Here is a 9,324-nt window from a genome sequence, read left to right on the forward strand (position 1 = left end):
GCAAAATTTTGTTTTTGTTTGCAAACTCTCCATCAGATGACAAACCTGACCATGGCCATGGCCATCATTCTCACACAAATATAAATGTAGCCATCTTTTCTAAAATTATAGAATAAACTAAGTTCAGAAAGCAAGGTACCACTGTATTTGAAAAATAATATAATAAGTAAAGATATTTAGAATAATTTCATGTCTATTTTAATAATTTGCAGCCATACATTTAAATAAACATTTATATTTTTCTGATAACAATTAATGAGCAAAACATACCCATCCTTTACTTTTCTACTGAAGTTTTTTTACTTTAGTGTAATAGTAGCTGGCTGTGCATCTCAGTACCTTTGCCTGAGGGATATAGGAAGCCATCTTTGTATTTAACCACTTGATATGATTAAAGGCAAAGTGTACACACCTGTGGAAAAGTATCAAATTGGAGTTTACACTCACATTATGTTCTGTCTAACATATTTTGTAAAAATTTACCTGAGCATCACAGAGGGTATAGTACACCCATACCACTCTAGGATTTGTTTTCTAAAAAGTTTTCTTTTGATTGTTCTGGTAAAAGTAGCCCAATTTAGTACAATGGTACATGGAAAGCCAGATTTGCAAATTTTAGAGGAAGTCAAAAGTGAATCATCAGATTACTTATGCATGGATGATGAAGATGATGATCCATTATGGTAAAATACACATTTTCATAACAGAAGAGTGGTGAGGGTGGAATGATGATGATGATGATAACAACGATGACAACTTTGAGAATAGCCATGTGAGCCAAAGTTTCTGTGATTGTGAAATAGAGCAAGAATTGACTGATACAGACACAGGAAATGGAGGCCTCCTTGATTCAGATGACAAAGCAAACAGTAACCTGAGTACATATTTGATTAGTTGAAATGTTGCAAAATGGTTACACAACCAAATGGAACAATCCAGCATTAGAACTAGGTCTGAAAATAGAATATGGGTCTTGGCAGACTGAAATGTATTGGACAGAATGCCAGCACTGCCGTTCAGCATTGGAAATTGTAACAGATGAGATGCTACAAGATGCTGTGAAATACACAAAGGCTGAAATACAAGTAAAATGTTCTGTATGCACCAATAGTCATATTCAAAAATGTATTTATTATGACATTTTACTACCTGAACTGAAAGCATTTATAAGTCTGATGTACTTAACATGGATTTCTCATGGTAATTGCAGGAATGTAAAATCTTGTGGGAAAGCAATGGGTCAAAATATGCCTAAAAATTTATGCCCTTTTAGATGTGAAGACTTGTTATCCTTTCAATTTAGACATTTATTCTGGAACTTAGCCATCAGGTCCTTATTTGTATAGTAATAAACCAAATGATGTTGTGAATAAACTTGTTGCTTCTATCTACCAAATTAATCAGAATGTGACATTCAACAGTTGGTTTACCAGTTTCCAATCAATGTTACATTTGCTAATAGAGCACAAGTTGACCACTGCAGGAACTGTATGCATAAACAAAGTGGAAATTCCAAATGAAATGTTGCAATTTCAAAACAGAGAATTGTATATTAAAATCTTTGGATTTCAGAAAGATTTACATTGGCCTCATATATACCAAATAAAAACAAGCTGTTACTGGTGATGTCAACATTGCACCATAATGGAAATATTGATAGGGAAACCTCGATAAAACAGAAGCCTGAAATGGAAACTTTCTACAACAAAGCCAAAGGTGGAGTAGATATTGCTGATGAGTTATGTAGCATGTATGATGTCACTTCAAATAGAAAGCCTTAGCCAATGGTTATGTTTTACTTGATCCTAAATATGTGCAGCATAAATAGTTTTATACTTTACAAATTAATTAACAATTAAAAAATACCACAGAGAAATTTTCTTAGAGGATTGGGATGGAACTCATAAGAGATCATTTTTGTACTTTTTTTTTGTTTTTGGTACTGGGGATCGAACTCAGGTCCTTTTTGAGGCAGGTGGCAGAACCACTGAGCTAAATCCCTGGCCCTCATAAGAGATCATTTACAACAGAGGAGAAACAAAATGTTTCTGCGCAGGGAAGTATACAAAAAATTGTGGAGCACACTGGTGAGCTGAAAGGTGAACAGGCAGGCACAGCCTCTCAAAGACCTACTACAACAACAGGAAAACCAAAAGGATGTCTGTCAACTGTGTCCAACCAGAAAGGACAGGAATACAAAACATAAGTGCTATCAGTGTAAGTGATACTTGCATATTGATCATGTAGTTTTCAGGTGTGAAGACTGCCTTGGGTGTTACACTTGAAGCAAAGATTATTTCGGTGGTAGAATTTTATTTGTATCTTTATTGATTATTTTGATTATTTTTGTTGTAGAGTTCTACTAGTATTTTCATTGTGGTTCACATAGGTTTTTGTTTCTGATGCTATTTTTTAAGATTTTTAAGCAAGTATACAGCTGACATGAAAATCTTGATCCTTATTCTAAATCCACGCTATATATTAATAATTTAATTTTTAATTGATATTTTATGTTCCTATTAACTACACATTGTATAATATAATAAGAACCCCCTGACAGAAGAGCAAGACCAGTGAGATGTCAAGTATGTTCTACAAAAAGGCCAGGGAAGCAAAACACATGTGCTGTTAATGTAACTGATATGTGTGCATGGAACATTGTGAAGACAGCCTTAGGTGTGATAATTGGAGTAAACATTTTTTTTGTAGAATGCTATTGGCATTTTTATTATGTCTTATGGAAATTTATTTTTGTTATTTTTTCTGTTATTTTTTATTAGACTTTGTACACCAAAAAACTGTCCATGTTGAAAATTTTGATTTTTATAAACACTCAATAAACATTAAAAATTCAATACTTTATTTTTGTGATTTTTTTTCTTAAGTACTCATTGTTTAATATAATAAAACTCAAATTTAAAATTGATAATCCATCAATAAAATATTCTAAAGAATAAAGGTGGGTGTGATACACTCATACTTATGTCCCTTTATAACAAAATTAGTGTTAGGCTCTGCTAAAAAGTATATTTTTTAAAGTTCCATTATAAGATTCATTAAATAGGGCTGGGGATTTAACTCAGTGGCACAATGCTTGCCTCACAGGCACAAGGTCCTGAATTCAATCCCCAGTAACCACCCCCCCAAAAAAAAGATTCATTAAATATTTTGTAACAAGAATATTTTGTGTTCTAAAATGAAATACAAGAATAAGTCATCTGTTAATATTGTTTTGGTAATTGTGATATTGGCTGATAGCTCTCAATAATATTTCTTGCCCTCTTCTATCTAAGTTTATGATAAACTTGTGCCATTGGGAGTCCTGTGGTTAAATGGCGTCTTATAAGAAGTCAAGGCCAATGGTGTTTTCCAAACTGATGAGCATCACTTCATGTATGAGCATCCAATTGCCAACTGTGAAATCTTTTCTCTTTCCCTAGGACACATAATTTGATAAGGTTTTTACCTGGCTATCTTCCTCCAAAGCCTCATGCACTTAGAGGGGGGGTTTCTGAAAGGTGACAAAATTATGTGGACACCATAGCTGGTGTGGTGCTGGGAGGTGGAGGCTGGTCAGAAGAGGCATGTCACTGCGAGGTTGAGTAAGAAGAGCATATCTTCCTCCCTGGTTCCCCCTTCACTTTCTGCTTGCAGACCTCCATGATGTGAACAGCTTTGCAGGAATCACATCCCTCTGCCATGCAGTCTTGCCTTAGAGCCAGCAAGCTATGAACTGAAAACATAAGTCAAAATAAACCTCTCCTCCTTTATGTTGTGGGTGTCAGTGTTGTGCCCTAGCCAGGAGAAAGTGCCCAAGACAATGTTCTAGTTGGGGCTTCCTTCATCAGCTTGAGTCATAGAGTCAGGATCATAATGATGTGCAGTGGAGCCCTAGTCAACCCACGAAAACAGCAAGACTGGAAAATAAATATTTGCTGTATTTGTTAGTTTAGTCCTTATTAAGCTAACCTAAGCCAATGGATGCAATAGCTATTAACACTTATAACATTCACAGGCTTTTGTTGGGAATGAAATACTGCTTGTCCCCTTTCCTACCACCGCCCACAGCCAGAACTGAGAAAGAAAAGCCACTTGAAAACAATTAATGTACTGTTAGTATAATTAATATACTGCTAAACGTTGCTAGTAGGATTTTAATATTAATTTTTTTTTCTCTACAATTTTTCCAAAATTTGTCAGCTGGATTAGGTTGCCATGAGATTCATTTGCTTTTCATTATTTTCTTTGTATCTTCTTTTAATTTGCTCTTGAGGAAATAATCATAATGTCTCTAATTATTGAGCATATACTATGTGTCAGATGTAATTAAAATTCCTTTCATTCAAACTAACATGCACCCTATCAGACAAGTACAGAGATTCTAACAAGCATTCAGTCAAATATGTACAGAGATATTCAGTAAAATTTCAAAGGTTAGCTAAGTACAGAACTAATTTCCAAATCCAGATAGTTTATCTCTAGAGCTTGAACTCCTAATCATTGGTCAGTACTGTACCATGATATACTCTATTTGAAGATGCCAAAAGGATGAACTGGTATTGACTAGGGACTAATGACTATTTTTGGGGGGGGGTAATAATGACTATTAAGTGAACAATTTACAAATAATAGTCATCAGTTCTTAGTAGCTGTAATATTTAATACATTATTTTATTAGATACATACATTATATATATATATATATATATATATATATATATATATATAAATCTTTTTTCCAGAATTTGAATATTTGACTATTTATAAGCTTCTTTCAATTTTGGGGGAATATGCTGGTAAAATGACTAAAGACAGAGACAGTCTATTCCAAATGATTGCTCCTCTGAAGCGAAGTACAAAGTACTAAGTCATCATAGGTATTCTACAGCCAGGTATGATGGACTAAGAACTCCAGAATGTTTCCCAATTCTTTCATAAAACTGATAATAGTACCATGAACCAAAGCACTGCCTAAAGATACTGGAGAGTAATTGATAGCAGAGGCAGGAAAGGAGGGTGCACACCTCAAGCAATTCCCCATCTTTTTCAGCTTTTATCCTGGTACTAAGTGACATTTGTTCTGAAAAAAAGTGGCTCCAGTGGCCGGATGAAAAATCCCTTTGTTTTCTGGGTGGAGAACCAAATAAGTGAAGCTAAGGATCTATGAACACTGAGAACAATGGGGGTATGGGAAGGGGTGAGCCAGAGCAGAAAGCCACCCCTGCCTCACTGGCCTGGAAGCACACACCAGCTGACAGCCCAAGAGCAGCTCATCAAATACTGTCTGAAGCTGCCACACTGGGAATGATTCTCAAGGCAAATCCAACAACAGCAAAAATCAACTGGTCAAACCAAAGATATATCACTCATTGGAGAACAATGAGAAAATACAGTATCTCAACAATTTAACATTTATAATGTCCAGAATATAATGATTTCAAAACAAATTATCACAGATAAAGAAAATCACTTCACAATGATAAAATGATCAACTCATCACAAGGCATAACAGGCAGCAATGTGTGAGTGTCCAGTAATAGAGCTTCAGAAAATATGAAACAAAAGTTGACAGAATTAAAATGGGCAAAGGGCAATTTCCACAAAATAGTTATAGATGTTAGTAACTCTGTCTCCACATGTTACATAACTGAGAAAAATCATAGAAGCAAATATGAGAAAGATACACATGACTCACTCAAACACTTTGACTTGATATATACTACACTTCAGAAAAAGATAATATGTTCTTTCCAAGGACAGAGGAATGCTTAACAGGACAGAAAACATTCTAGATTATGATACAAATCTCATAAATTTAAATCACTTGAAAATATACTAGCTAGGCATGTACATTTGTAATCCAGTACTTGGGAGACTGAGGCAGGAGAATCATCATGAATTTGAGACCAGCTTGGGGTACATAGTGAATTCAAGGTCAACTTGGACTGAATAGTAAGACCCTGTTTTTCTGTTTTATTTATTTATTTATTTATTTATTTGGTGCCAGGGATCGAACTCAGGTCCTTGAGCTTTTGAGGCACACAGCGGAACCACTGAGCTAAATCCCCAACCCAATAAGACTCTGTTTAAAAAATATTTTTTGAAAAGAAAAAATATATAAGCATATTCTTTTACCATGACAAATTTGGATTAAAAATTTTTTAAAAATTAAAATAATCCACAATCTCTGAAATATTTTGACAATAACAACATAATTTAAATTATAATTGATTCAAAGAAATTAGTTTAAAATTGATTTAATAATTAATAATTAATTGTTAGACTATAAATTATCTATTACATATCAAATAAATTAAATTAAAAGCAATAGCAATAAAAAATTCAAAAGGAAAATGAAAAAATCACAGGTAAAGTAGAAAGAATTTTGAACTGAGTAATAATGAAAAGCCAGCATATCAATATTTGCAAAATGCAGCCAAAGCCATGCTTGGAGGGACATGCACAGCTTTCAGTGTCTATTTTAAGAAAAAGAAATGGTCGTATATCAATTCTTTTTTTTTTCATTACCGGGGATCGAATTCAGGTCCTTGTGCTTCCCCAGCAGGCAGTGAAACCACTGAGCTAAATCGCCGGCCCCCATGTCAATTCTTTAAACCTCCAGTTTAAGAAACAGGGAGAAACGGGCAGTGAACCTCAGCCAGTCCCAGCACCAGGGAGGAAGCTCCCCTGCTGCCATCCCAAGCTCCTAGGGCAGAGAAGGTGAGCTGCGTGGGTGCCAGAAGCACCACACCCCCCTGTGGAAATGAGAAGACACATAAACAAGCCTCAAAAACAGACTTCTGGGTCACCTACAGCAACCCCAAAGGGAAACGAGATCGAACACTCTGATACTCAACCACCTGGACTCTCTGAACAGGCAACAAAAGAGGATCTGGGAAAAATGAAATCAGAAATAATTACTCAGATAACAGCAAAGAGTTTGCTCATGGTGCAAGACATGATTAATAAATCTAGAGAGGACACAGATTAAAAAATAGAGGATCTGAGGAACATGATGGAATCCCAACATAGGAAACAAATGGAATCCATAAAACAGATAAAAACAGATTTCCAAGATTAAAAACTCCATCGTAAGTCTGCGCAGCAGAATGAAACAATCTGAGGATAGAATTTCACATATAGAAGATAAGATTGCAATTAGTGAGGAGGAAAAGAAAAACTGCCTCAAAATTGTAAGGGAACACAAGAAATCAATCCAGCAGCTACTAGACAATGCAAAGAAGAATAACATAAGACTGATTGGAGTCAATGAAGAAAGAGGAGAGAGTGCAGATGACATAAAAAAACTCTTCACAGAAGTGATGGCAGAAAACTTCCCAAGGAGGGGAAAAGAACTTGACATACAGATAAGTGAGGCATATAGGACTCCAGCTAGCCTTAATCAAAAAAAGTCTACACATAGGCATATAATAGGATTCCAGAAATCCAACAGAAGAATAAAATTCTGCAAGCAGTGAGAGAAAAGAAACAAATCACATACAAAGGAAAGTCCATCAGAATCACAGCAGACTTCTCAATGCAAACCCTCAAGGCAAGAAGAGCTTGGAGTGATGTATTTCAAGCCCTAAAGGAAAACAGCCTCCAACCCAGATTGATGTACCCTGCAAAACTATCTTTCAAAATTAATGGAGAAATAAGATACTTTCATGATAAAGAGCACCTCAGGAACTTCATGAATACCAAGCCGGCACTCCAAAAAATTTTAGACAATACCCTAGGAAAAGACAATGAGGATCACAACCCCAGGAAACCCAGCAGAATGAATCCATTGGGCATGACAAATTAAATGCAAAGGGGGAGAATCCAACAAAAAGAAAAAGTCATGACAAGGCTTTTAAAACTTTTGACTTCATCTCCCTAATGAGTGTATAATTCAATCCTATTATTGTACTGATTAGTATTTTTCTGATTCTAGATTTGCACACCATTCCTTGTGCTGTACTGGCTATCATCTTCTTATGTCTACATTTTAATTGGGTTGTCTATTAATGAGCTCTAAGAATTCTTTATATATTCTGGTCATAGGTTATATGCATTGTAAATATGGTCTGTTTAAGGACTACTTTTCATTTTAATGATGTCATTTAAAGTTCTAAATTTTGATGGAATCCCATGTATCAATTTTTTTCTTTTATACATCATGTTTTTTGTATCCTAGGTAGTTCTTGCCTACCCTGAATTCATAAATATTTTCCCTTATAATTTCTTCTTAAAGTTTTATACTTTTAGGCTTTCTTATTTAGTTTCATAGATCTCTTCAAGTTATTTTCATGTATGCAAAAAAAGGGTTGAGGTTAATTTTTTATATACAGATACCAGGTGTTCTAGTGCCATTTGCTGAAGACACTATCACTTCCTCGGCTCTTGAGTCGAGGTTATATTCTATAAAATACTAGTGTTAATCTTTCAAAAATCAGTGGACCATATATGTGTGGTTTTATTTCTAGATTCTCTGTTTTATTCAAATGATCTATATGTCTTTCCTTACACCAACACTGCCTTGATTACTGTAGCTTTAGAAGAAGTCTTAAAATTCAGTGCTAAACATCTTCCAACACTGTTTTTGTTTTTGTTTTTGGCTTGTCTGGATCCTTTGTACTCCTACATAACTTTTAAATTTCAATATCCAATTCTTCATTTATAGCAAGTATACACAGACCTGAATTTTTATATATACCTTGTGTTTTCTAATCCTGCTAAATTCAAATACAAGTTCTAGGGGCTCCTAGAGATTTCTTAGTATTTTCTCTGTAGATGATCATTTCATCTACATATAAAGATTTTGCTTCTGCCATGCCAATCCTATCCTAGTTGTGTCATTTTATTGCCAGACTATTTTGGTGGGGCCTAGGTTTCAAAGTTTAATGGACAGATAAAGAGTAAGGATATCTGCCCTTGTTCCCCACCTTAAGGAGAAAGCATTGTATCTTCTCCATTCATATAAGGCATTCTCGCTGGAAGTATGGAGTACATGTCTTTAATTTGTTGAGAAGTTTCTGTTCTACTTCTAGTCTCCTGATAGCTTTTACCCTGAACAGCTGTAGAATTTAGTCCAATACTTTTCTCCAACTAGTGACAGGATCATATGGCTTTTTCCTTTCCTCTGTTAAAATGATGACTTTTGGGGGTGGTTCTTCCAATTCTGAACCAACACTGCCATCCCTATAACAAAACCACTTTCTACATCCTGCCAGATGTGACTTCTAATAGTTTGTTTTGTTAAACAAATTTCTATCTATGTTCATACTTTTTTCTTCTATTATCTTTATCCAATTTTAGGATTAGCACAATATTGAGTTCCTA

Source organism: Heterocephalus glaber, unplaced genomic scaffold (assembly GCF_053883595.1).
Source record: "Heterocephalus glaber isolate CG9 unplaced genomic scaffold, H.glaber_assembly_v1.0 deba00000347, whole genome shotgun sequence".
Classification (NCBI taxonomy): Eukaryota; Metazoa; Chordata; class Mammalia; order Rodentia; family Bathyergidae; genus Heterocephalus; species Heterocephalus glaber.